Source organism: Sarcophilus harrisii, chromosome 1 (assembly GCF_902635505.1).
Source record: "Sarcophilus harrisii chromosome 1, mSarHar1.11, whole genome shotgun sequence".
Taxonomy (NCBI): domain Eukaryota; kingdom Metazoa; phylum Chordata; class Mammalia; order Dasyuromorphia; family Dasyuridae; genus Sarcophilus; species Sarcophilus harrisii.
Window position 1 is genome coordinate 336,842,176 of NC_045426.1, and position 26,946 is coordinate 336,869,121.

The following is a 26,946-nucleotide window of genomic DNA, read 5'->3' on the forward strand; positions in this document are numbered from 1 at the left end:
GGTCATGTGACTTCCTGAAACTCAGGCCAAGGGTTTGCTTCTTTACCCTACAGTCTTCTGAGAATAGGGGTCATGTGACTTCCTGAAATTTAGGCCTAAGATATGATCTGCTTCACCTTACGATCTTCTGAGAAATCCTTATTCATTCCATTCACCTTTGGCACAGTTCAAGAAAACAAGGGAAAATAAAACGGTACTTCCTTATCTTTTTCATGAGTTCAGTTTCCAATATTTAAATCTCACAAAACCTTCCAATGGAAGGAGGAAAGAGCCATGTGGGACAAACTTTATGGATCCTAAGAGTGCAACTTTTAGAAGATTCAAGATAGTAACAAGCAAATAAGGGCAGGTTATATAACTGAGAAGATAAAAATGGAAATTTCATCCCCCATTAGGTGTTCTGGAGATACTATTTTTAGAATATCTTCTCACTTGTGGTTTAGTATAACTCTGCTTTTCCCTCTGTTTCTTTTCTCTTTGGAACATTTTTTCTCTTTTCTTTTCTCAAGTTTTGGGATCATTGGAGAAATAGAATTTACAGCAGAAAATTTCCAGACTATCATGATGAAGTTCGCGCAGGACAGAGTTGTGGGAACCCCTTCTGGTTGGCACAGGTCCTTCATAAAAGAATTTATGAACTGAAAAGTTAAGACTGGCAAAAAGAAATTTATTGGACCTGAGAAGATGGCCTTTGCTAGGAAGACTGACTTCCTTTGTGGCAAGGTCCTGACAGAAAGAGATAAAGTTCCTAGTAGAGAAATCTTCTAGGAGAGAAATCTGGACAGAGAGGTAAAGAGGGGTGTAGTCTTGTTAGGGAAATAGATAAGAAAGATAAAGAGAAGGTGACACTGAAAAGAGAATGCCTTCTTAGTGGGCAGAGGGCCCTTGCAGGCAGCTATGCCAAGGGAAGAGAGAGAGAGGTCCCTTGGCATGGCATTTTCCTGCTTTGGGCCTCTGCAAAGAAGTGCCCCAAGCTCCCCCTCTGTATAATTTGAAACTTTGGCTAGGTGCAGTTTGAGCTGAAATCAGACTGAAATCTTTGAACTGAAATTCCAATTGAATGAGATTACTGCTCCTAGACCTAGATTTCCAGTAGAATGAAGCAGTTTACTGGGAGTAGTGGAGCCAATCTTCAGCTCAATAGAGGTCTATAGAAATCTAGATCTCCAGCTAAATAAGATTACTTAGGTTTGAGCTAAGTAGGGAGTGGTCCTGGACTCAATAACCCTACCAAGATAACAGAATGAAACCATTTTATCTTGATTCCCTAGGGCGGGTCTTTCTCAGGGGAGAGCTTCTCCCAGGGTTCAAGGAGTTTCTCTCCTTCAAGGAGGTCTCAAGCATTTACCCCAAAGTCAAGACAGTTTCAGGGTTCCCCACATTAATCAGAAAATTCAAGTCGGTGTGGATTAGAAAGGAAAAGGTAGTTTGGAGATAGATTAAGTAGGTTTGTGGATAACAGATTTTACTTGGTAAATAAATGGAGAGCTACTGAAGATTTGTTTTAGGAATGAAGTCACAAGATCAGAATTGTATGTAAGGAAGATTAACCTAGAGACAATGTGTCGGATAGATTAGAATGAGAAAAGACCAGATGACATAGGTAAAGAGGTCTTGAGGTAGAATATTGAGAACTAGACATTAAAGGCAGGTGGGAGATAGTGTACAGGTAGATTGGCCTTTTCTTAATGAGTAAAGTATATAGAGGGAAAGAGCCAATGAACTAGGAAATGGGTAACTGAAGAGACTTCATGATTTAGAATGGGATGGAATTAAGGAGACTGGAGGACTATTGGAAAGGAGAGCCACCCATTTCTTTGAGAGCAGAGAAAAAATTGAGCCTATAGATAGAAAGGGGCAGCTAGGTGATGAATATGGAAAGTTCCGAATATGATGTCAGGAGGATCTAAGTTCCTGCCTAACATTGGTTGTGACCCTGAACAAGTTTCCTGATCCTGTTTGCCTCAGTTTTCTGTAAAATAAACTAGAGAAGGAAATGGAAAACCACTTTAGTATCTTGCCAAAAAAACCTAGAATGGGGTCATGAAGAATAAATTGGAATTGAACAAATGGTTAGAAAACAAAGGAGATGTGAGTGTGTGGGACAGGTCTGGGTGCAAGACCCCCTTCCCAATTAACTAATCAGAGACATCATCAGCTACAAAGAGAAAGCATTTATTTAATCCCTGCAGGGAGAGGCCCAGCCACACCAGGGAGCCATTCCAATTCCCACATTGTGCTTCTGGAACCTGGCCAACTACGGGCTTGTCCAGGGTTTAAAAGCAAAAGACTAGAGCTTTTTCACTGGATAGAATAACAGGTCGTAACCATCCTTGACCAATGGTCACCAATATTGGCTGCTTCCCACAGGTCATGTCACTTCCTGCAACTTCCTGTATTCCAGTTTCAAAGTTCATTCCTCCAGAGGAATCCAGAGATCAAATGACCTTCCCAAGGTCCCAGTTCTGGAAACAGGGATCATGTGGCAATACTGAGAAATACTTCATCCAATCAGTCCCATTCATGAGGGAGTACCAGTTAGTAGTCCTCTATCAGCGATGCAAAATAGGAACAATGGTCTGGGTAGGTGAAGGAGCAAGGATTACATTTTGTAAAAAAGAAAAAAAAGTTTAAATTTTTTAAACATCTTTAAAAAACTTTTAAACTTTCTTTTTTTGCATTTTTAAATTTGTATTTAATATTTATCTCCCTCACCCCAATTACACGTAAAGACAATTTCAACATTTTTTCCCCTCAAATTTTGAGTTCTAAATTCCCTCCCCCCAGAGAAGGTAATTTGACATAGGTTATAGACGTGTAGTCACATGAAACAAATTTCCATGTTAGTCATGCTGTGAAAGAAAAGTTACATTTGTAAAAGAAAGTGATAAAATAACTAGCATGTTTAGTCCTTTGAGGATTTGCAAAGCATTTTACATTTGGTGACTCCACTCCATATAACAGTAATAAATGATCAACATCACAATAGTATTTATATAGAGCCTAGTGCATATCAGATATTGCGCTGTTACCTCATTATATCCCCACAACAATTCTGGAAACTAAATGTTGTTATCATTATTATTTTTCAGACGTCAGTTGACTTGCCTAGTGTCACAGTCCCAGAGACAGCATTCAAACTCAGGTCTTGTTTATTCCAAGTCCCGCACTCTAATCGCTGCGCCACCTAGCTGTCCGCTACAAAAGTGAACCACAAAAACAGATTTCATGTGTGCGCGGGTATATGGGCGAACTGCGTTGTGGGAGTTAATACAAAGAACGTGAAGGGGCGTGCTCGAACGAAGCGTCGTGCTCCCGCTCTGTCACTGCCCTGAGAAGGGGAAGGTCGCCTGCGGGCTGGCCCAATGCCCAAGATCAGCATATTAACCCCGGGCTGGGTCTCCCTCCGGACTCTAGATCCAAAATTCCTTTACACCCGCTTCAGCGCGGGGTCTAGGCCCTAGAGCGCATGCGCCATGTAATCTGTGACAACTGCGCAGTGTCTCTCCTCGCATTATGAGGCTCCAAACCCGAGGGGGGAGCTGCGGTAAACTTTCGCCGGAGCCTATCTCTCTCGTGCTGAAGGGGCGGACTTCCGTTTTTTTTTTTTCAGTCGTGCCCTTACGATCTTGTGTAGGGTTTTCTTAGTAAGGATGCTGTAGTGGTTTGCCATTTATTTATCCAGTCCCTTTCTGCGGATTAGGAAACGGCAGTGACTTGCCCAGGGTCACAAAACAAGCGTTTGAAGCAGATTTTGAACCTGACTCTTGGCATTTTATCCAGTACGCCTTCTAGCTGCCTAAATGATAGTCCTGCCCACCAATCAGGAGAGAAACTCCACCCACTGGCCACGTGGAGGCCCTTGCCTCCCTTTCCCCACCCCCAGTACATGACGCAGGCTTCCGGCCTCGGCCTGAGCCGGGCTTGCCCGTAAGTCGGGAGTGAGCTTCCCGGGATTTCCTGCGGGTGGTTTAGCCGCCTCCGTTCGTTTCAGTCTCCTCAAGCGCCCACCTTGTTTAGAAGTCCTGAAGCATCTAGAGATGAAGGGATAATGCTCTCGTTTTCTAGGGAAGTGACGTGATTAATCCGGCCACGCCTTCTCCTCGGGCTAGGGCTTGGGAAAGCAGGCCGTGTAAAACCCGAGTTGACCCACGCCGCCAATAAGAAGCTGCTGTTTGCGTTATTCATTTCCAGCTAGAAAAGACAATAATTAGGCATTACGTAGTCATGTTTGAAATAAAATTTTATTTGTTTTGTTTGCACATAACGTACACTTCCACTGACTCTGCCCCTCTCCCAAGGAGATAATAAACACAAGTCCAGCAAAATGAATGAGATTTCTTAATGGCTTGACATATATTATAGTCAGTTCTTGATTAATGTAAGTGGACAGTTCTGCAGACCTGTTCCTTCCCAGGAGGAGCCCTGTCCTCTCCGAGGCACCACCAATTTGTACGATGCAAAAAGTATAGAAAGCACTTTAAAAAAGTTTGCTCCTTTCCTCCCCTGAACTTCTTAATTAGGATGTGGAAAAAGTCTGAATTAATATGCTGTATTCCATACTTATGTTATTCCACCTTTGCAAAGGTGGCTTCTCATTTCTTTGGGGCCAACTCGGTGCTCATAATTTTGAAGCATTTGCTTTCCATCATTTCCTTCTATTTACATTATATTCTAAGTTGTGTAAATTGATTTCATTCACAAAATGTTATGCTTCTCCATATTCATGCATATATATTCATACATTCATTGTAGCACAATCTACTTAAACATCCAACTGATGGATATAGAAGTACTTTTTGATGATTGTTAATGCCAGGTCTCTAGACCCAGTAACTGATTAGATTTCAATTGTTGCCTTTTACCTACCACTTAATAATTTACATATAGCAAGAGTTTTTGAATAAATGAATATTGGAAGGGTAAACTCACACCTACCCTCTGGTATGGTAGGGTTCACTTAAAAGTCAGGATATTGACTAAAGTAATTTAGTTTTCCCAGTATTAAAAATATTAATAGGGGAGAAAGGTAATGGAGATATGGTGATGAACTGAGCTTCTGAGTAAAATCAACTAGGAAAGCACACACTTTGCAATAGTTCTCCAGTTGAGCCCTGCTCCCTCCCCAATTTAAATCTGCTCAAAGTTAAGACATAATTTTTATTTCAGAATAGAAGTTAATGGACTCCTTAAGGAACTGTCATTCTGTCACTGACATGCTTTATTTTGGAGGTGTCACCTGCTTTAAGAAACACAAACTCTGTACCTTAATGAAACTGTGTCATTTCCAGCTTTAAGGAACAGACAATGCAAGGGTATAGAGACATGAGTTGAAGTGCCATGAGCGAAAAATGACCAATTTGACTGGATTTTGGAGTGCAGAAGCAAAAGTAATGCCCAAAAAATCTGGAAAAATAATGTCCAGTAAGTTGTAAAAGGCTTTAAAAATCAGAGTTTATATTTGATTCTATCAGCAATGGGAAGTCACTGGATTTTGCTGAGTGACATGGTCAGATCTGTGTGGTATGGAAGATGGACTGAAGTAGCAAGACCTGAGCAGGGAAATCAATTAAGAAGAGGTTATGCATCTACTGGTCATCCTGCCATCTGGGGGAGGGGGTGGGGGGTAAGAGGTGAAAAATTGGAACAAGAGGTTTGGCAATTGTTAATGCTGTAAAGTTACCCATGCATATAACCTGTAAATAAAAGGCTATTAAATTAAAAAAAAAAAAAGAAAAAAAAAGAAGAGGTTATGCAATAATCTAGGGCCAAAGTGATGAGGATCTGAACTAAGGTGTTCTCTGTGTGAATAGGGACAATGAGACTAGATTTGGTCTTATGGAAGAAAAAATGGCAAACATTTCCCATGTGTTTGAAAGTGTGGGGTGAGAATGAGAAGTTGAGAATAATGACGAATAATTACAAATGTGGACGACTAAAAAAATGATGGTACCTTCTACAGAAGTAGCAAAGTTTAGAAGGGAAGAGAGAGAGGGGAGTGGGATGCAGAAAAGAGGGAGAAAGAGCAGCAGATAGACATCAGCAAGTCATTGGTGAGATAAAAAAACAAGCTTCCTATGTCAATACAGAATTAATAGACATGAGATGGATTTTCAGACATGGTCAATAAAATGGAATTGGGAGATTGGGTGGGGGGAAGAGTAGGAGGAAATGTGAGGGAGAACCAGCAATATTATCTTCTTTCGCCATAGAATATCAATGCAGTAACTTCTTATAGTCTCCAACATTAAATACAAAATGTTCTCTTTGGCATTAAAAGCTCTTCATAAACTAGCTCCCTCCTACTTTTGAGATTTCTTACCTCTTACTCCCTAACATACACTATTCCATCTCATCATGAGGTGGGAAAGATTCCCTAGATTCCCACCCTCCTCTTAGTTAATAATGTAAATTACCCTTTAACTCACAAATCCTGGTCTCTTTGAATTCCAATAGAAGATCAGGACCTGTCCCAGACCCTATCCCAGCCCCCATCTGGATCTGAGCCAACTTTGGGGCTACACCCAAAAGCCCCTTGAGCTAAACCTTCCATTATAAAAGGGAGACGCTTGGACCCCCTCTACACAGAGATTCCAAATATGCTAGCCATGTGAGGATCCTCTGTCCACAGGACCCTCTGTCTACAGGACCCTCTGTCCGGTGCCCTCCTTATCTCTACCTTCACCTATCTTCTTACTTCCAAACCCAATAATAAACCTCTTTTATCAATCTAGCTCTCAGGCCAATAAATGCTTTTACTGGGGAATCGCACTGCTACTAGACCTCATTTACCACTGTATTCTTGGGCTGAATCCAAGGGGGTTGCAGGGAGCTCTGTTTGACTCCCTGTACCCCAAACCTGCCACTAGACCTCAACTAAACCCTAATTTCATGTAGGTATCCCAAATCTAGACCTCAACAATGACATTGGCCTCTTGGTTGTTCCATGAACAAGGCACTCCATCACTTGTTTCTGGTTATCCCCGTAAGTTCCCTATGCCTGGAAAGCTCTCACTTCTGCACTCTGAATAATGAACTTCCTGGCTTTCTAATTTTAAGTATCAACTAAAGTCCTGTCTTCTACAGGCACTCTTCCATAATCCCCTCTGAAGACCTGTGCCTTTCCTTTGTTATTTCATATTTATCATATCATATATCAAATATGTCCACATTCATATTTATACAACTTGTTTGTATAAAGTTGTTTGCGTGTTGTTGTCTTCACAAAATGTTAGCTCCTTGAAGGGAGGGATGGTCTTTTGTCTCTTTTTGTATCCCCTGAGCTTAGCACAGTACTTGATATATGCTTAATCAATGTTTCTTGATTGACTGATTTAAAGAAAAGCAGAAGAGGAGGAGCTGGGAGGCATAATAGATAGAGTGCTGGGCTTGGAGTCAGAAAAACTCATCTTCCTGAGTTCAAACTTGACTTCAGAAACTTTCTAGCTATGTGACCATAGGCAAGTCACTTAACCTAATTTGCTTCAGTTTCTTGTATGTAAAATGAGCTGAAGAAGGAAATAGCGACACTCCAGCATCTAGAAAATATGACCCTAAACGGGATCATAAAGAACTGGATATGAATGAAAACCAACAGAATAGAAAAACAGAAGAAATCTGAAAAATGTTTAAAGGGCAACACAGACAAGTGAGATTACTTTGTAATTAGTATCCTGAAATGAGTGTGTGTTTTATGAAAAATATAAAGTATTCAAAGAAGGGAAGACATAAAATGATGCAGAGCAAAGAAAGCAAAATTAGAAGAACATATACATTGACTATGGCTATTTTAAAAATAACAGCAGCACAACTGAAGTAACAACAAAAAAAGATTGCAAAGATAAAGAAAATGAATTACTGTAATTATTTGGTTAGATTATATATGTTTTTTTTAAAGGTAAATGATTCAGATTAAACAGTTTTATTCTAAGTTTATTCTTTGCCTTTGTGGAGACTACCATTTATTTCAAATGTATTTATTAAAATTATTTATGAAAAAAAACATATTTTATTATACTTTAGCATATTTAAACTACCTGCCATCTAGGGAAGGGGGTGGAGGGAAGGAGGGGAAAAGTTAGAACAGAAGTTTTTGAAAGGGACAATGTTGAAAAATTACCCATACATGTGTTTTGTCAATAAAAAGATATATTTATATAAATATAAAAGAATATGTTTTATGAAAAGGTGCTCTAAATCATTATTGACCAGAGAAATGCAAATTAAGACAACTCTGAGATACCATTACACACCTCTCAGATTGGCTAAGATGACAGGAAAAAATAATGTTGAATGTTGGAGGGGATGTGGGAAAATTGGGACATTTAATACATTGCTGAAAGAATTGTGAACCATTTTGGAGAGCAATTTGGAACTATGTTCAAAAAGTTAGCATACCCTTTGATCCAGCAGTATTCCTATTGGGCTTATATCCCAAAGAAATTTTAAAAAGGGACCTATATGTGCAAAAATGTTTGTGGCAGCCCTATTTGTAGTGGCTAGAAACTGGAAACTGAGTGGATGCCCATCAATTGGAGAATGGCTGAATAAATTGTGGTATATGAATGTTATGGAATATTATTGTTCTATAAGAAATGACCAGCAGGATTAATACAAAGTGGCCTGGAGAGACTTACATGAACGGAAGCTAAGTGAAATGAGCAGTACTGGGAGATTATCGTACATGGCAACAACAAGACTATGGGAGCATCAATTCTGATGGACATGGCTCTCTTCAACAAGAGCCATCTTCAACAATGAGATGATCCAAACCAATTTCAATTGTTCAGTAATGAAGAGAGTCATCCACACCCAGAGTGAGAACCATGAGAACAGAGTGTGGAACACAACATAGCATTTCCATTCTTAACATATACTTTAACATATTTAACATGTATTGGACTATCTGCCCTCTAGGGGAGGGAGGGGGAGGAAGGAGGGGAAAAGTTGGAACAGAAGGTTTTGCAAGGGTCAGTGGTGAAAAATTACTCATGCATATGCTTTGTAAATAAAAAGCTATTAAAAAAAAAAAGCATATATGTTTAGGGGGCAGCTAGGTGGCACAGTGGATAGAGTACCAGCCCTGAAGTCAAAAGGACATGAGTTCAAATTTGATCTCAGACACTTAATACTTCCTAGCTGTGTGACCCTGGGCAAGTCACTTAACCCCAGTTGCCTCAGCAAAAAAAAAAAAAAAAGAAAGAAAGAAAAGAAAAACTACTTGGAAATCAGGAAAGAAGCCTGGCAGAAACTGTGAAAGTCTCAATTCCAACATATATATATAAGGAATTCATTAAAATTTATGAATCATTTATCAAGAGACAAAAAAGAAGAGAATATAAGCAAGCAGTTTTCAAAGGAAGAAATCGAAGCTATCAACTACTATATAAAAATGCCCCCAAATTCCTAATATTTATTTTTTCTTTTCTTAATTTTAAAAATAATAGCTCTTTATTTTTCAAAATACATGCCAAGATAGTTTTCAACGTTTACCCTTGCAAAACCTTGTGTTCCAAATATTTTGCTCTTTCTTCTTCCATTCCTTTCCCTAGACAGCAAGTAATCCAATATATGTTAAATTTGTACAATTCTTCTATACATATTTCCAAATTTATCATGCTGCATAAGAAAAATCAGATCACAAAGAAAAGCAAGCAAACAACAACAAAAAAGGTGAAAAAACTATGTTGTGATCCACATTCAGTCTCCACAGTCCTCCCTCTGGATGCAGATGACTCTCTCCAGCACAAGTCTTTTGAAATTGGCCTAATGACTTCATTGTTGAAAAGAGCCATGAACACCAGAGTCCATCATCATATAATCTTGGTTCTACTCACTTCACTTAACATCAGTTCATGTAAATCTCTCTAGGTCTTTTTGAGATCTTCCTGATAATTTCTTATAGAATAATAATATTCCATAACATTCCTATACCATAACTTATTTAGCCATTCTCCAACTGATGGGCATCTATTTAGTTTCCAGTTCCTTGCCACTACAAAAAGAGTTGCTACAAACAAATTTGCACATGTGGATCCTTTTCCATTTTTTATGCTCTCTTTGGGATACAGACCAGTTTGATAGCCCTTTGGACATAGTTCCAAATTGCTCTCCAGAATGGTTGAATCAGTTATAAAACCACTAACAATGCATTACTGACCCAGTTTTCCCACATCCCTTCCAACTTTTATCATTATCTTTTCCTGTCATCTTGGCCAATTAGTAAATTTTGGGTGAATTGTGGTATATGAATGTTATGGAATATTATTTTTTGGTAAGAAATAACCAGCAGGATGAATACAGAGAGGCTTTGGAGAGACGTACATGAACTGATGCTGAGTGAAATGAGCAGAACCAGGAGATCATTATACACCTCAACAACAATACTGTATAAGGATGTATTCTGATGGAAGTGGATTTCTTCAACAAAAAGAAGATCTAATTCAGTTCCAATTGATCAATGATGGACAGAATCAGCTACACCCAGAGAAGGAAATGAGTATGAACTGTTTGCATTTTTGTTTTTCTTCTCAGATTATTCTTACCTTCCGTATCCAATTCTTCCTGTGCAACAAGAGAACTGTTCGGTTGTGCACACATATATTGTATCTAGGATATACTATAACATAATTTAACATATATAAGACTGCCAGCCATCTAGGAGAGGGGGTGGAGGGAGGAAAGGGAAAAGTCGGAACAGAAGTGAGTACAAGGGATAATGTTGTAAAAAATTACTCATGCATATGTACTGTCAATAAAAAGTTATTAAAAAAAAAGTAGTGTTCACAAATGAATACAATATTCCTGGTCTGATTAGGATAGAAAATAGTAGGCCTATAACTTCATTGCTTTAGCTTTTTTGGGCTGATGTGCTATCCTGTTAATTTAATGATCTGGTAGCTCACTAAGAATCAGAAGTCTTTTTTCATGAATTGGTACTTTCATGTAACATTTAAAAACAGTAATAACAGTAACCCTTCTCCTATCCTGTACTGATTTGGTTGATGTTTTTTGAACCAAAGTATCAGACTTTAATTTCTGTAAAACTTTATTTTGTTATAGTCTGTTCCTTTAATCAGCTGAATTCTTTTTTTTATCCCAACATTCCTTCCATTTTCCTATTACTCACAAATTTGCTAAATATGCTATCTCAATATTTGCATCACTGATAAAAAATGTTAACCAAAAAGGACAAAGAACAGAGTTTTAGGGTACTACACAGGAGACCACCTTCTAGGTTCACAACAATCTATTAATTATTAGTATGGTCCAGCTCTGAATCCATCTACCTGTATAATTTTTTCTACATTTTTCCCTCTTGTCTATAAGAAATTCATGACTTTGTCAAATGCCTTGCTGAAATCCTGATGTCCTATGTCTATCATTACTTTGCTTAAAAAGAATGTCCTATTTTGATGATCTATTATTCTTAGTTATTATTTCTAATAGTTTAATCATATTTTAGTAATATGTTTTAGAATTTTGCCACAAATGGACTTCAAAAGAAGAAATCAAAGCTAAGAGTTCCATGGAAAAATGCTCTAAATAATTACTGATTAGAGAAATGCATATTAAAAGAATACTGAGATGCTACCTTACACCTACCAGATTGGCTAACATAACAGAAAAGCAATATGAGAAAAACCTGAATGTGAAAAAATTGGGACACTAATGCACTATTGCTGGAATTGTGAATTGATCTAATTATTCTGAAGAGCAATTTGGAACTATGTCCATATGGCTATTAACCATGTACACTTTTTGACCTATTACTGGGGGTGTATTCCAAAGAGATTCAAAAAAAAAAAAGGAAAAGGATTTATTTGTACTCAACTATTTGTAGCAGCTCTTTCTATGGTGGTTATTGGAAACAGAGGAGGAAGCCCATCAATTGGGGAATGGTTGAACAAGTTTTATTATATGATTGTGATGGAATGGAAATGATGAGCAAGACAGTTTCAGAAAAACCTGAACTATATGAACTTATGCAAAGAGAAATGAGAAACAGAAAAACACTGTACATGGTAATGCGATATTGTAAGGATGATCAACTGTGAGATCTAACTACTCTAATCAAGATAATTCCAAAGGACCCATGATAAAAAATGCAAATCACCTTCAGTGTGAGGACTAATTATTGTGAGTACAGATTGAAGCATACTTTTAAAACTTAAAAAAATTTTTCTTTGGTTTTTTTGTTGTTGTTGAGGGGGATGGATTCTTTTGTAACATGACTAATACGGAAATACATTTTGCATTACATGTCTAATTGATATTTTATTTCTTGCTTTCTCAAGAGGGTGGGGGAGGAATGGGAAGAAGGGAGAGAATTTGGAACTCAAAATTTTAAAAAAATTAATGTTGAAAATTTCTCATTTGTAGTTACAAAAATTTTATGAAATAAATAAAAATATATTAGAAATAATTTTGTCAACAATTAAAGTCAAGCTCATTAATCTACTGTTTGAAGAATCCATCCTTTTATGTTTTTTGAATACCTCCAATTTGCAGAACCTCTTCTATTCATGATTTTTCAAAGATCACCAATAGAGGTTTAGGACTCCCAAAATAAGTTCTTTCAGAACCGCAGCACCTTTGTTAGGGCCTGGTGGATTGAACTCAGTTCCTCATTGAAGAACTCTTCTATCCTGTCTTCAAATCTCTTGAGTTTCACTCAATGCTTTTCTAAAGATTTTTATTCTGTCCTTCTCTATATTAAGGCAGTTTCCTTTGGAAGACAAAAGAGAAACAAAATAGTCAAGTTATTCTGTTTCCATCTGCCACCTATAATCACTCCTACACAGCCTCTTGGAACTTCCTCATGATCTCAATAAATCTTAGCTTCTTTCCTAGTTGTCTTGAGCATTAATCACCAACTTTAGTTCCTCTGAAGGTTTATTGTTTTTGACATTATTTTTTATAGGACCTTGCCATTCTTCTGTGTATTTTATCTCAGTTTTGTTTCTGTATTTTAAAGTGTCTTTCAAAGTGAAATTGGTCAATAAGTTTGTTGTCTTAACTATATTTCTTCAGAGAGCTACCTTTTTTCCTTTTAGGCTCATTTGTGTTATTGGCACCTGTTATTTTAAATCCTTTGTGTTTTGTATCCTGGGTGGCTGATAACCTTGCACAGCTAACCTGTCTCTTCCCCTGACTCCATTCTGTGTTGCTTCATTCTGGAGTTGTGCTTCAAAGGATGAACAAGGTAAAGTGGGATAAAATGGGATATGAACTTGGAAAAAATAAATTTGGGCCAGATTGTTGTATTAAATGGCAGGATGAGTTAGAATTTGGTTTGAAAGGTAGCGCCAAGGTATTTAAATGGAAGACTTGGACATGAAGGTGTTGCTTAGACAGTCATCTGTCATGGCTATTCAGGATAGGATATCGGGGTAGCAGGGAGGGAAAAGGGTAGTAAAAGGAAAACTATTTAGGAGGGATTAAAATATTCCAAGTCACAGCTGTCAAAGAAAAATATTAATACTGTACATTGTATTGTAGGCACTCATCTTCCAAAAACAATTTAACAGTAATATCCAAAGCATTCCTCGTACAAACTGGAATAGTTCCTCCATGCCTTTCTGCCTCAAAACAATTTTAGGTAACATTTATAGGAATCACATTTTGTAAAAGAGTAATTTTGGGTTAACTTTCCAGAATAGATGAGTAACCAAGTCACTATCCCATTTCTTTCTGGACTTCCTTTCAGGGATCAATAAAGGTCTCTATATCAAGTATCTTTTGGAAAAGAAGGTAAAATGTTCTCCATGGGACAGAAGGTCTTGGGGGGATGTGGATGGACTGTCCTAGTGCATTCCACCATTTTAAATCCATTTTTTTAGGAAAAGTCACAAATTTTGGACTATCCATTTTCCTAAAGGGAAAAGTCTGAAGAGAATATTTCTAAAGAAATTAAAAAACTTTATGTCACAACACAAATGTGTGGCACATTGAAGATGAAAACTGAAAGTCCTTTCCCTTAGCCAAAAGGCAGATGATCTGGAGAGAAAGAGTTTTTTGTAGGCATAATAGTGAGAAGACAATATAGGAAGGATAGATAAGGGCAAATTCAGAGGAAAGGCTAAATATGTAGTGTTAGCTATCTTAGTGGTCTGGGATCTTAATTGTCTAGGATATGCTACTACTCCATAGTAAGTCCATATAACACTGAGAAAACATCAGCATCTTTGGTTATACATGTCACACACATGGATGGATGTTTTTGTCCTGTGGCAAATGATATTTGTGTCTTGCAGTGCAAAACACACCAGAACTTGATTTCAACATTTTAAAAATAGTTTGAGTTCTTGAATGTCTGTCTTATCAATAGTGGTTTAGTTTTCTTATTCTCCCTCAGTTTTCTTTCACCAAAATGAAATTGATGAGGGATAGCTATGGGGTACCTAAATGAAATTAGGGTTTAATTGAGATCTAATGGCAAGTTCGGGGTACAGGGAGTCAAATAGAGCTGCCCTGCAACCCCATTGGATTCAGCACAAGGATACAGTGTTAAATGAAGTCTAGTGTGGAGCAAGAGTCCCCAATAAAGGAATTTATTGGCCCGAAAAGCTAGATTGATAAAGAGGTTTATCATGGGGTTTGGAAGTAAGGTTAAAGTATAGTTAAGGAAATAGGCGAAGGCAGAGATAAAAAGGGCACTGGACAGAGGATCCAATGGACAGAGGGTCCTGACGTGCCTAGTGTAAGGTTGACATGTTTGGGACCTCTGCAAAGAGGGAGTCCCAGCTTGGCCCCTTTTATAATGGGAGATTAGCTAGAGGGGCCTGTAGGTGTAGTCTCAAGTTGGCTCAGGTCCAGATCTTCTATTGGAATTCAAAGGGACCAGGATTTGTGAATCAAAAGGTAATTACATTAACTAGGAGGGGTTGGGAATTAGAAAGAAAAGAATCTTAAAGGGACTACACCCTCATCAAAATCACTGACATTTGCCATTTAAGATCATAAGATAAACCATGAAAATGACAGAGTCCAAAGTTCTGAAGTATTGTAACCATATAAGCATATTTTCTTTAAAAAGGCCTTTTAAAACTATTTTTGTGTCATGGTACTCTTTTGGCAGTTTGGTAAGCCCTATGAAATACATATATTGTATTGCAAAATGCACAAATGCATAAAATATATAGCATTATAAAGGAAACCAATTATATTGAAATATAGTTGTCAAAATCTTAAAAGAAAAAAAGTTTAGAGATCTTAGTTTATGACCCAGAAGATCTAAGATTGTTTCTTCCCCTTCTTCCCAATCCTCAATGTTAGAGAAATCTAGAAAGATAAAAAAAGAGTCATGAAGACAAGTGTATCAAGTGTGTCAAGAAAAGAACAGAGGGAAAACCAGAAACTTTTTTTTTTCCAGAAAAGAGATTTCAGGAATCACCTTTTAAAGTGGAAAAATTTGAAAATGTAAAGAATGTGGGAAAAGCTTGTCTTTATCTTACACCAGAGAATCTTCCCAGGGGAAAAGCCTTCATAAATGTGGGAAATGCATTATTCAACTAAACTGTATGTAATTCCCATAGAATAATTAATGGAGATAAATCCCTTAATAAATGTGGAAAAAAGCTTTAAACATACCTCCACGTTGTTACCATTGGCAAGATAACTATTTCACAGGTTGATGACTTTCCATACAGTAGAATGCAGAATTCTTTGTTTACTGGAGATCCCTCAAAGGAAAGCAGAAAGGGAAAAAGCAACTTTTTGACTTTTATGTAACTTTTATGACTTTTATCTAGAAGTTAGTACAGTGCCTGGTACAGATATTTAATAAAAACTTGTTAACTTGATTTATAAATGTAACTAAAAGTTCAGTGCAATATCACAGTAATAATAACTGACATTTATATAGAAATTTTAGGTCTGTCAAGGATGATTTTTTAGGTTCTGAACCTGGATAGCTCAAAGAGGGTTGACAAATAGAGAAGTTAGTAGTGTTTCAGGTGCAAAGATAATGAATTCTTGGAAACAAAGTAAGTACTCATCAATTGGGAAATGTTTAAGCAAATTGTGGTCCATAAAGGTAATGGAATATTACTTTGCTGGAGTAATAACATGATAATAATATGACAATATTAATTAACTAATAATAACATGATAAATATGAAGAAGCATAGGAAGGCTTAACATGAATTGTTTGATGCAAATTGTGAAAAATAATTTGGATCTCTTCTCTATTCCAAATAGTATCAATCAATTCGATAGAATCATATCAAAGTTGGGTGACCTGCACATTCTAAGTTTACTTGTTTAATTATAAGAATTGGAGGCCCTTCACCCTTGTTCTTCCTTGTCATGATGAACAAGAACAGTATGCCAGAGGTAACTCAACTACATGTAAAGTCTCCAATATATTTTTGTACCTCGGGACTATTCTCTTTTGGCTAGCAGGAGCAGGTAACCATCTTATGACCACTTAATCAGATGCTCCATGCTTCACCCAACCCTTTTCCCCCTGAAGTATCTTGAAACCTGATTACTATAACAAAAAAATGGCAAAGATATATAGCATTATCAGTAAATTTTCTTTTTTTGTGAGGTAATTGGGATTAAGTGACTTGCCCAAGGTCACACAGCAAAAATTCTCACTTTTTCATATTAACTCATTCTTTATTTGAAATTTTAATTCAGGAGGATGGTTCTAATCATAATTCCCTCTTATAACATGGCTAACTTCTTTGCAGTATCTGACATCCTTAATCACCTCCTATACCTGTAACTGTTACATTACCAATTGTCTGACAAACTTTTACTCTAGGATGTCCAGTATTCCCATTAAACACATTTCTAAAATTCTTAACCATCACCCCAAACTCCCACTTTCCTTCCAGGAACATTGGGACATATGGAGGCCATTAAGAATTTTTGCCTGATTCAAATTAACCTAGGGAAGTGGGTTACAGCAGAGAAGTATTTCTTCTTATTCAGAAGTCATTTGCTCTAAGTTGGAGCTAGAAGAACCCTTAGAGATAACGATCATCTTGATTTTACTTATGGGGAAAGTAAGGCCCACAGAGATGAAATTGCTTACCCTACAACAAAAAATAAGTTAATTGCAACAAAAAAACGAAGGCAGAGTTGCAACTAGAATTAAGATCTCCGGAAATTCCAGATCCGAAGTCTTTTGCCTTACATTCTCTGATTACACGTCCAAGGTCATGGGTTCACTTCCTGGATCTACTGTGTAGGCCAAACACACCTTTTTGCAAAAGATGCCGCCATTTTCTTTAAGAGAGATAAAGGGACGAGATTAACGAAAATCGATCATCGTACCTAGAAAATACATCGAAAGATCAAATTTTAAGGAGGGTTCTTTCAAAACCATCAGGAAACAGTTCATCATCAACAGGTCTGGAGTCGATCAGTCGGAAACATTTCAAACCAGAGCTATGTCTTTTCCAGGGCGTAGTTCCGGGCATGCCGGAAGGGACACGCCCCTTTTCGACTTCATCCCAGGACCCTATTTATTGGCTAGTCTGATTTTTCCGGAGGGCATTCTGGGAAATACCCATCCCAGCGGGCTTCCTTCGTACCGTTTGATTGGTTTGTTGGATACCGGGCGATCTATGGGAATTGTAGTTCCAGGAGTCACTCATTACATTACATTCCTAGCCACCGGAATGAGGGAGATGGGGAAGAATTGCTTTGTTCCCAAGGTGGGAGACGGAACCTGCAAGGGGAGAACAGAGGCGGAGGGTAGTTGTAGTAAATTATTTTGGGGAAAAGGAATATGATCAGCCCCAAATGAGCATGAGATAAAGAGTAAAACCTGAACAATCATCTCCCCCGCCTCCAAATTTTTGTTTCTTGAGACAGTCTTGCTCCTCCATGGCCAAGAACTCCTTTTGTTTCGAACTCTTCCTTCTGCCCACCTCCCTTTACACTCGTTCCCCGGCTCTCATCCCGACCCGCCTTCGGGAGACGGCTCCTTTGTGCCCACGCCCCTTTAGACTCCTCCTCCTGACTTCGCCCCGCCTCTAGGGAAATATTTCTCTCGGACCCTCCTCTTCAGGTCCCGCCTCTTCCTGCTCTCGCCCCTCCCCGAATGACCTCCCCGCCTCTGGCCTCGCCCCGTCAGGCTCCTCCTTCCGTTTTATTCCTCTCCGCCGTCTGGGAGAAAGCGTTCCCTGTGTTTTCCCCGGGAGCCTGAGGAAATCCCCTTCCCTAAATCTCCATGCTGGTAGATCTCAGAAACCGCCTAATCTAACCCGGATTTGAACTAGAATCCCTTCCTTTTATTCCTGCCTCTTGGGTGTTCCCTCCCAAAGTAGCTGACGCTGCTCTGCGCAGCTTCCTCTCGCCTTACGTCATTCATTACGTTTCTCCCACTTGAGTTCCTTCTACACCTCCCCTCTCGTCTTCTTTCTTCTCCTACCGCCTTGCACCTCCAGGAGATTACCCCCAAACTTCCTTTTCCTTTCCTCCCTCTTCCTTGTCCAGTCGATTAAGTCGCATCCGACGCATTGCCAAAAGACAGTGGAGTGGTTTGCGATTTCCTTCTCCAGTTCATTTGACAGATGAGGAAACTGAGGCAATCGGAGTGAAGGGTCAACTAATACGTATGGGAGGCCAGATTTGAACTCAGGAAGATGAGTCTGTGTCCAGACGCTATCCACAGTGCCATTGACTTCCTCTTACACCTTAAAAAAAGGTAGAAGGGAGGAAGAGAATAGTAAAATACAATTGTAAAGTGGATGCGATTTCTCACCTGGAGCCTTCCTATCCACCTCCACCCTTCTCTTGGTGTTTAATGCTCTAAAGCCATCTCCGGGGCTATTTCCATTCAGGCTTCACCTCTGATTTGTACCCAGCTGTGTCCTGACATCAAGTTAAAAGACATGCTCTTGTGTCATAAAGCTCTTAAAATAGCCCGGGAGATTGAGTCAGCTGGCAGGACCTTAGAATCTATTATATTTGATGATATTCAGCTTTCTATTTGGTATTTTTTTTTTTTAAATCTTAAATTTTTAAACTTAAATTCTTATGATTTAAAAAAAAAATGATATTCTGATCACTATAGGTTTGGGAGACACCAGGGCTTTAGTTCTAATTCTTAAATTTTATTTGTTTTTATATTTATATTTTATTTAAAATTTTTATTCCTTATTTTTAAAACCTTTTTATTCCTCCTCAAACCTGCTATTCTCCCCTACCCCCATCTTCTCAGATGAGAACTTGAATCATATTTTATTTTTTAAAAAGCTTTTTATTTTTTTCAAATACATACAACATTTACCTTTGCAAAATCTTGTGTTCCAACATTTTCTCCCCCTCTCATTATTCCCTCCTCCATAGACAGCAAATAGTCCAATATAGGTTAAATATGTGCAATTCTTCTAAACACATTTCCATATTCATCATGCTGTGTAAAAAAAATTAGATCAAAAGTGAAAAAAAGCACTCATTTTATAGAAAAAATGAAGCCATTCCCAATGAGCTCTCTCTTCTCTCTTCTTGCTTATCTCTCTCTCTCTCTTTTTTAAAGATGCCTTCTGTCACTATTACCTTCACTCCTATCTTACATGAAGAAGTGGCCATGTTCCTTACCAAGGCATACTCTCTCACCTGCAAAAGCAATCCCATTTTTTCCCTTCTCCTTTGAAAGATTGCTCCCTCCGTCATCCCTGCTCTGCCACTTACTTTAAATCCCTCTCTGTTTGTTGGTTCCTTCCCTATGGCCTAAAAATATGCCCATGAACCCTTGCCCTCTAAAACACTCAACCATCATTGTCAAATCTCTTCTACTTGTGGCTAAAGTCCTTGAAAAGGCCATCTATATAATAGATACTTTCACTTTCCCTCTTCTCTCTCACTTCTTAATCTTTTATAATCTGGTGTGCTACCTCATCAATTCAATGAAACTCCTCTCTCCAAAATTACCAATTACCTCTTAATTGACAAATCTAATGAATGGCCTTTTCTCCAAGGTTCATTTTTCCTCAATTTTCTTGTAGTCTTTGACACTTTTTGATCAACTTCTTCTCCAACTACCTTTCAGACCTCCAGTAGACATCTTAAACAATTATTTTCAAAACCAATTCATTATCTTTCCCCCTAAATTCTCCCCACTTCTAATTTCCTTATTACTATAGAGGACAACAATATTATCTCAGTCTTACCAGGCTCACATCCTGGATGCCATCTTTAACTTCTTACTATTACCCTCCCCCCCTAATTTCTTGTCAATATCTGTCAATTTGACCTTTGACATGTCTTTAAAATATTCCCTCCTTTTTTCCACTAATATTGTTACCACCTGGGTACAGATCCTCATTACTTCACCTTTGGACTATGGCAATAGCCTGCTTGTGGGTCGGCCTCTTTCAAGTCTCCCCACTTCAAACTATTCTTCATTCAGCCACTAAAGTGGTCTTCCTAAATAAAGTATTAAAGGCTCAAACTCCCTACCTAGTCATCTCCTTAACCAATAAACTTCAGTGGATCCTTGTCACCTCCAGAATCAAATACCAAACCCCCTCATTTGATATTTAAAACCCTTCAAAGGTAGACTTTACCTTTCCAGTCTTCTTACACTTTGATCCCCAGTATGTGCTTTTTGATCTATTCCTTGTTCCATGAACAAAACCCTCCTTCTCTTGGTTCTGGGCATGTTTTCTGCCTCTCCCTCTCCTTCTTCTCTGCTTATTGGGTTCCTGACTTCCTTGAAAACCCAATTAAAATCCCATTTTCTGCAGGAAACCTTTCCTAATTCCCTTTAATTCTATGACCTTCTCTATTTCCTATTTCTCCAGTACACAACTTGTTTGTATATAGTTGTTGCATATTCTATCCCCCATAAAATTGTAAACTCCTTGAGGGAAGAGACTGTTTTTTGCTTCTTTTAGTATCTCCTGCTCGTAGTACAGTGCCAGATACATAGTAGGTATTTGATAAGCCAATAAATTTTGTCTTTTTCAATGGAGAAGTGTGGGTCCTATGGCTAATCACCAGATATATGGGGAAGTATGTTGTGAGCAGGACAGAGTTAAATGTGGTTATTAATCTTAATCTATTAATTTAATAAAGGGCCTTTTTCCTTCCATTTTGTCATGATCCATTACTCCTTTTTTTTTCCCTCCAAGAACTTTCCCCATGAATATGGAAAGGACATTAGAAAAATATTAACACATTAAATTTTATTATAAATTAGGTTTTAAATATGGCTCCTCAATACATATAGATTATTTTTCTTTCTTTGATGTGAGCAGTAACTTTGGGAACATAATTTCAAATTATTTTTCAGAATGACTATACCAGTTCACAGCTTTATCAACAGTAATATTATTTCTCCAAAGCTCCTACAACAATTGTCATTTTCTCCTTTTATCATCTTTGCCAATCTGATTATGAACCTTGAAGTTGCTTTTATTTTAAATTCTCTAATTATTAGTGATTTAGAGAATTTTAGAAATATAGTTCTTAAAAACTATGTGTTTTTATACTTTTACCATATTAAGTAATGGCTGTGTATTATATAGTACGTAATTATACCATACATAATTATATACAAATACATGTTATGGGCCAGAACTCTGAACTTGAAACAAAGGATTCTTACAAGGTACTAAGTTAAAGGAATTGATAGACAATAATTATCTAATTTAGCACGGTTCAGTATGATTGATTTAATCCCACAAGGAGTTGTTACGGCCAGAACTTTTTTTTTTTTTAAATTTAATAGCCTTTTTTAGGATTTAGAAAGAAGGTAAAAATAGTCTGAGAAGAAAAAAACAAAAATGCAAGCAGACAATAACAGAAAGAGTGGAAATGTTATGTTGTGGTCCATACTCACTTCCCAGAGTCAGACTTGAATTTAGGTCCTCCTGACTTCAGGACTGGTGCTCTATATACTGCGCCATCTAGCTGCCCCAGTGTTCATGATATTTTATTCTTTCAGTTGAAGCGCTTTAAAATAATTTTTGGTAATTTGATGTGGCACTGAACAAGTAAATTAGTTTTGGCAGAATTGCCATTTTTATTATATTGACTTAGCTTATCCATGAACAATTAATATTTTCCCAATGAGTTTAGATATTTTTTGGTAATTTTGTTCATATGGTTTTTTGGTAATTTTGTTCATATGGTTCCTGAGTTTTTCTTGGTACATAGATTCCCAAACATTAAAAAAAATAGTGTCTGCTATTATTTTAAATGTAATTTCTCTTTCTATTTTTTGCTGCTGAGTTTGTTAGTCATATACTGAAGTGTCAATGATTTATATGGATTATTTTTTATCCTGCAAGTTTGCTAAAGTTGTTAATTATTTCAAGTAGTTTTTTTAGTTTATTCTTTAAGTATACCATATTTATTTACCATCATATTATTTAGATATGACACCTCTTTGCCTGTTTCAATATCTTTAATTTCTTTTTCTTATTGCGGAAGCTAACAATTTAGTACAATATTGAATAATAGGGATGATACCTGGCATCCTTACTTACCCCTGATCTTATTGGGAAGACTTCTGGCTTATCCCAATTAAAGACAATGCTTACTGATGGTTTTAGATACAGTTTATATCTTTTTTTTTTTTTTTTTTTTTTTTAACTGAGGCAATCTTGCCCGGTCACATAGCTAGGAAATATTAAGTGTCTGAAACCATTAAGTGTCTGAGACCAGATTTGAACTGAGCATCTCCTGACTTCAGGACTGGTGCTCTATCCACTGTACCACCTAGGTACCCCTACAGTTTTGAAATTTTAAGGAATGTTCCTTTTATTCTGTGCTCTCTATTTTTTAACAGGAATTGGGTGCTGTGTTTTCTTGGAAGTTTTTTCAATATCTATTGACATAATCATGATTTCTGTTGGTTTTGTTATTGAGATGGCCAATTATGTTGATAGTTTTCCTAATACTAAACCAATCCTACATTCCTGGTATAAATCCCATCTGCTGATCTTTGTGACATATTGCTGTAATCTCTTTGCTAGTGTTTTATTTAAATTTTGTCGTAATATCCATTATGGGATTGATCTATAGTTTTCTCTGTTGTTGTTCTTCCTGTTTTAGGTATTAGTACAATATTGGTGTTGGAAAAAGAATTTGGCAGGATTCCTTCTTTGCCTATTTTCCCCAAATGCTCCATATATTATTGGAATTGTTCTTTAAATATTTAATAAACTTATGTATGCATTTGGTCCTGGAGATTTTTTTTCTTAAGCAGCTTATTTATAGCTTGTTCAGTTTCTTTTTCTAAGATAGGGGTTATTTAAGTATTCAATTTCCTCTTCTGTTATTCTGTGTAATTTATATTTTTGTAAATATCCATCCATTTCACTTACTTTGTCAGATTTATTGACATCTAATTGGACAATATATTTCCTAATGATTGCTTCAAATTCTTCTTCATTAGTGGTGAATAAACTCATTTTATTTTTGATACTGGATATTTAGTTTATTTTTTAAAATTAAATTAACCATGGATATATATCTTACTGGTTTTTTCATAATGCCAGGTCATAGTTTTATTTATTAGCTCAATAGTTTCATATTTTCTTTTTCTTTTTTAGTTAAGGTATTTAATAAACATTTAATAAAATGTTTTATTTACAAAACACATGCATGGGTCATTTCCCCTCCTTTTCCTATTGCTCCCCTAGATGTCAGGTAGTCCAATACATGTTAAACATGTTAAAATGTATGTTAAATCCAATATATGTTAGTTTTCATATTTTCAGTTTTATTAATCTTACCTTTTGGTTTCAAGATTTCCAATTTGGTGCTCAATTGGGGATTTTTAATTTGTTCTTTTTTAAGCTTTTTTAGTTGCATGTCCAATTCACTGATCTGCTCTTTATATTATTAATGTAAGAATTTAGAGAAATAAAATTTTCCCCTAAATACAATATTGGCTGTATCCCATAAATTTTGGCATGTTGTCTTATTGTTGTCATTCTCTTTAATGAAATTATTGTTTCGATGATTTGTTCTTTGCCTCATTTATTTTTTAGGATTATTTTGTTTCCAATTAATTTTTTATCTATCATTCCACTACCCTTTGTTGAATGTAGTTTTTATTGTATTATGTTACAAAAAGCATCCATTTGGTATTTCTGCCTTTCCACATTTGATTTTGATGTTTTTATGCTAATACATGGCCAGTTTTTGTGTAGATGCCTACTGCTGTGAAAAGGTATATTCTTTTCTATTCTCATATTCAATTTTCTCCAAAGAGTCATCACATATAACTTTTCTAAAATTCTTGGTTTCTTTCTTGTTTAAGTTATGATTGGACTTACCAACTTCTGAGAACAGACAGTTCCTTTCTCTCTCCTCTACCGTCCCAGTACAGTTTTGCTATTTCCTCCTGTAACTCACTTAAGTTCTTTAAGAAGTTGGATGCTTTACTGCTAGGTGTATGAATGTTTAATATCGTTATTACTTTAATGTCTATCCTACCTTTTAGCAAGTTGTAATTTCTGTGATGACTGAGTATTTTAAAATCAGCTGGAGTCAGGAATTCAGGTTAAGGGAAAATCCTCAATCTTTATTCTTTGTGGAGGTGAAGGGAGATAGGAAGTGAGAGCAATTACAACACAAACCCAACCAGCAGCCTCTCTGCCTCTCTCTCTCCACCCACCAAGATAGTCTCTATGTCATTTCCTATATGACACATCAAAACTTGCAGAGAGTAGGCGGGGCCATTCTTTCTCCAAGCATATATCAATAGAGTATAGTCCAATTGCTATTTAGCCTCATGTGCTTGGGACTTCAGTGCATCAACTCGAGCTTCAGCCCATTACAAATTTCTTTTCTTATCTCTTTTAATTAGATATATTTTTGCTTTTGCTTTGTCCTAAATCATGATTCTTACCTCTTTTTTCGTTTTAGCTGAAGCATAATAAATTCTGCTCCAGCTCCTTACCTTTACTCTGTGTATAGCTCTCCAATTCAAGTGTGTTTCTTATAAACAACTTATTGTAGAATTCTGGTTTTTGATCCCCTATGTATAATGTTCTTTTGGTTCGGTTTTCTTGGTATCTCTGGGAGCAGCATTCTTTTCAGGAGAGTAATCACAACAAGAGTAGCCAGGGGTTAAAGTCCAAATCCTTTATTATTTCTTTCAAAGTTTTGTCTCCTTTTCTGGGGGCCGGTTAGCTTTCTTATAGTCCAGATTCTTTATTATCTCCTTCCTGGAGCTGGGCAGCTTTCTGGAGAGCCTTTCAGCTGCCTTGTTCTCAGTGGAGAAATGCAGGAGGAGAGCCTGCCACCAGTAGCCTAACTGAAGATGGAATGAATGTCTGTTCTTGATTTCGAGAGATTGAGCTCCCACCTGTCTTCTCTGCCCTCTGAAAGCTTCTCTTCTGTGGCTCTCAGTCCCTGCTTATGTGTTCTACACTGAGTATAAACCAATCATTATATCACTAGGAAACCATTATTTGTTGTAATATTAAATCAATCACTGAACCATGCTAAACTAGATAACCATTGTCTTTATCAATTCTACTGTCTTAACACCTTGTAAGAATCCTTGTTTCAAAGTTCTGGCCCATAACAACTATGCTATCCACTTCTGTTTTATGGGAGAGTTCATCCCATTCACATTCATAGTTATTGTTATTAACTATGTATTTCCTTCCATCTTATTTTTCCTTCTGTTTGTCCTTTTTCTCCTTTCACTCTTTCCTTCCTCATCAGTGTTTTGCTTCTTTCCACTGCTTCCCCTGGCCTGCCCTCTCTTCTGTTATCCTTTTCCTTCCCACCCCATTCCTCTTCCTACACCCTCTACCTTCCCACACACCCACTCTTATTTTATATTACCTTATTTTATTTCTTTTACTCCTGCTTCCCTGTTTTGTAAGATAAATTTCTCTGCACAATTGATTATAAGTTATTCCCTCTATGAGCCAATTCTGATGAGAGTAAAGTTCAGGTGATAGCTACCACCCATCCTCCACTTTTCCCCTCCATTGTAATAGGTCTTTTCCTCTTCTTCATGCAAAATAATTTAACCTTTTATACCTTTCTCTTCCTTCTGCTTCCAGTGTAACCCTCTTTCACAGACTTTAATTAATTTTTATGTCATTTCCTCAAATTCACCTTAGACCTATATCCTCTGTCTCTGTGTATTCCTTTTAACTACACAATAAATGATATAGTTCTTAAGAATTATAAGTATCATCTTTCCATGTAGGGAACAGTTTAGGCCCATTTCCCTTTTTATGTTTCTCTTGAGTCCTGATATTAGAAATGAAAGTTTTTGTTTAGCTCTTGTATTCTCCTTATAAAAGCCTTTTATGTCATTGAATGACCATTTTTTCCCTTGAAGGATCATGCTCAGTTTCATGTCATAGGTGATTCTTGGTTATAGTCTTAGCTTCTTCATCTTTCCTGTTTATTCCACCATCCTATCTCCTGGAAATCTCAAAGTTACTGTAAATTGCTTTTCCCTAATTATTAGTAATTTAGAACATTTTTTAAATATGGCTAGAGACAGCTTAGATTTCTTTCCTATTAATATCCTCTTTAGCAATTTATCAGTTGGGGAAGGACTCTTAGTCATATAATTTGAATTCATTTTTTATATATCTTGGAAATGAGAAATTTATCAAAGAAATTTGCTATAAATATTTTTTCCTAGTCAACTGTTTATCTTGTAATTTTAGTTACATTAGTTTTGTTTGTGCAAAACCTTTTAAAATTAGTATAATCATAATTGTTGATTTTATCTTCTATGATCCTTTCTATCCCTTGTTTGGTCATTAAATCTTCCTCTATTCATAGATCTGTAAGACTATTTCTTCCTTATTCTTCTATTAAAAAAAAGGACTAGGTCTTCCTATCTTACTCAGGCTAACAGTTCAGTATCCTTTTATAAGCTTGATTCCAGGAGAATTCTTATAGGCCTGGCAAAGGAGCTTTGATATGCTCCATTTCTGATCCATGCCAGTTATCTCCTCTTTAGGAAGCCTGGTGCCCTTCTTTGTATTGGTG

At 36.9% G+C, this 26,946-nt stretch overlaps 1 long non-coding RNA gene across 4 annotated transcripts; it reads right to left on the bottom strand.

Moving 5' to 3' along the window:
- Window positions 1-2,154: 2,154 nt before the first annotated feature.
- LOC105749531 lies at window positions 2,155-18,801 on the bottom strand. 4 transcript variants are annotated; one of them, XR_004230809.1, is made up of 4 exons: window positions 18,722-18,801; window positions 17,287-17,683; window positions 15,592-15,673; window positions 2,155-4,194 (listed from the first exon to the last, which is right to left on the bottom strand). It is a non-coding gene; the product is annotated as an uncharacterized LOC105749531 (long non-coding RNA). The 4 variants fall into 4 exon arrangements; XR_004230810.1 differs by lacking the exon at window positions 18,722-18,801 and adding an exon at window positions 17,783-18,564 and having other exon boundaries at window positions 15,592-15,683; XR_004230811.1 differs by lacking the exon at window positions 18,722-18,801 and adding an exon at window positions 17,783-18,564 and having other exon boundaries at window positions 17,213-17,683.
- Window positions 18,802-26,946: the final 8,145 nt, after the last annotated feature.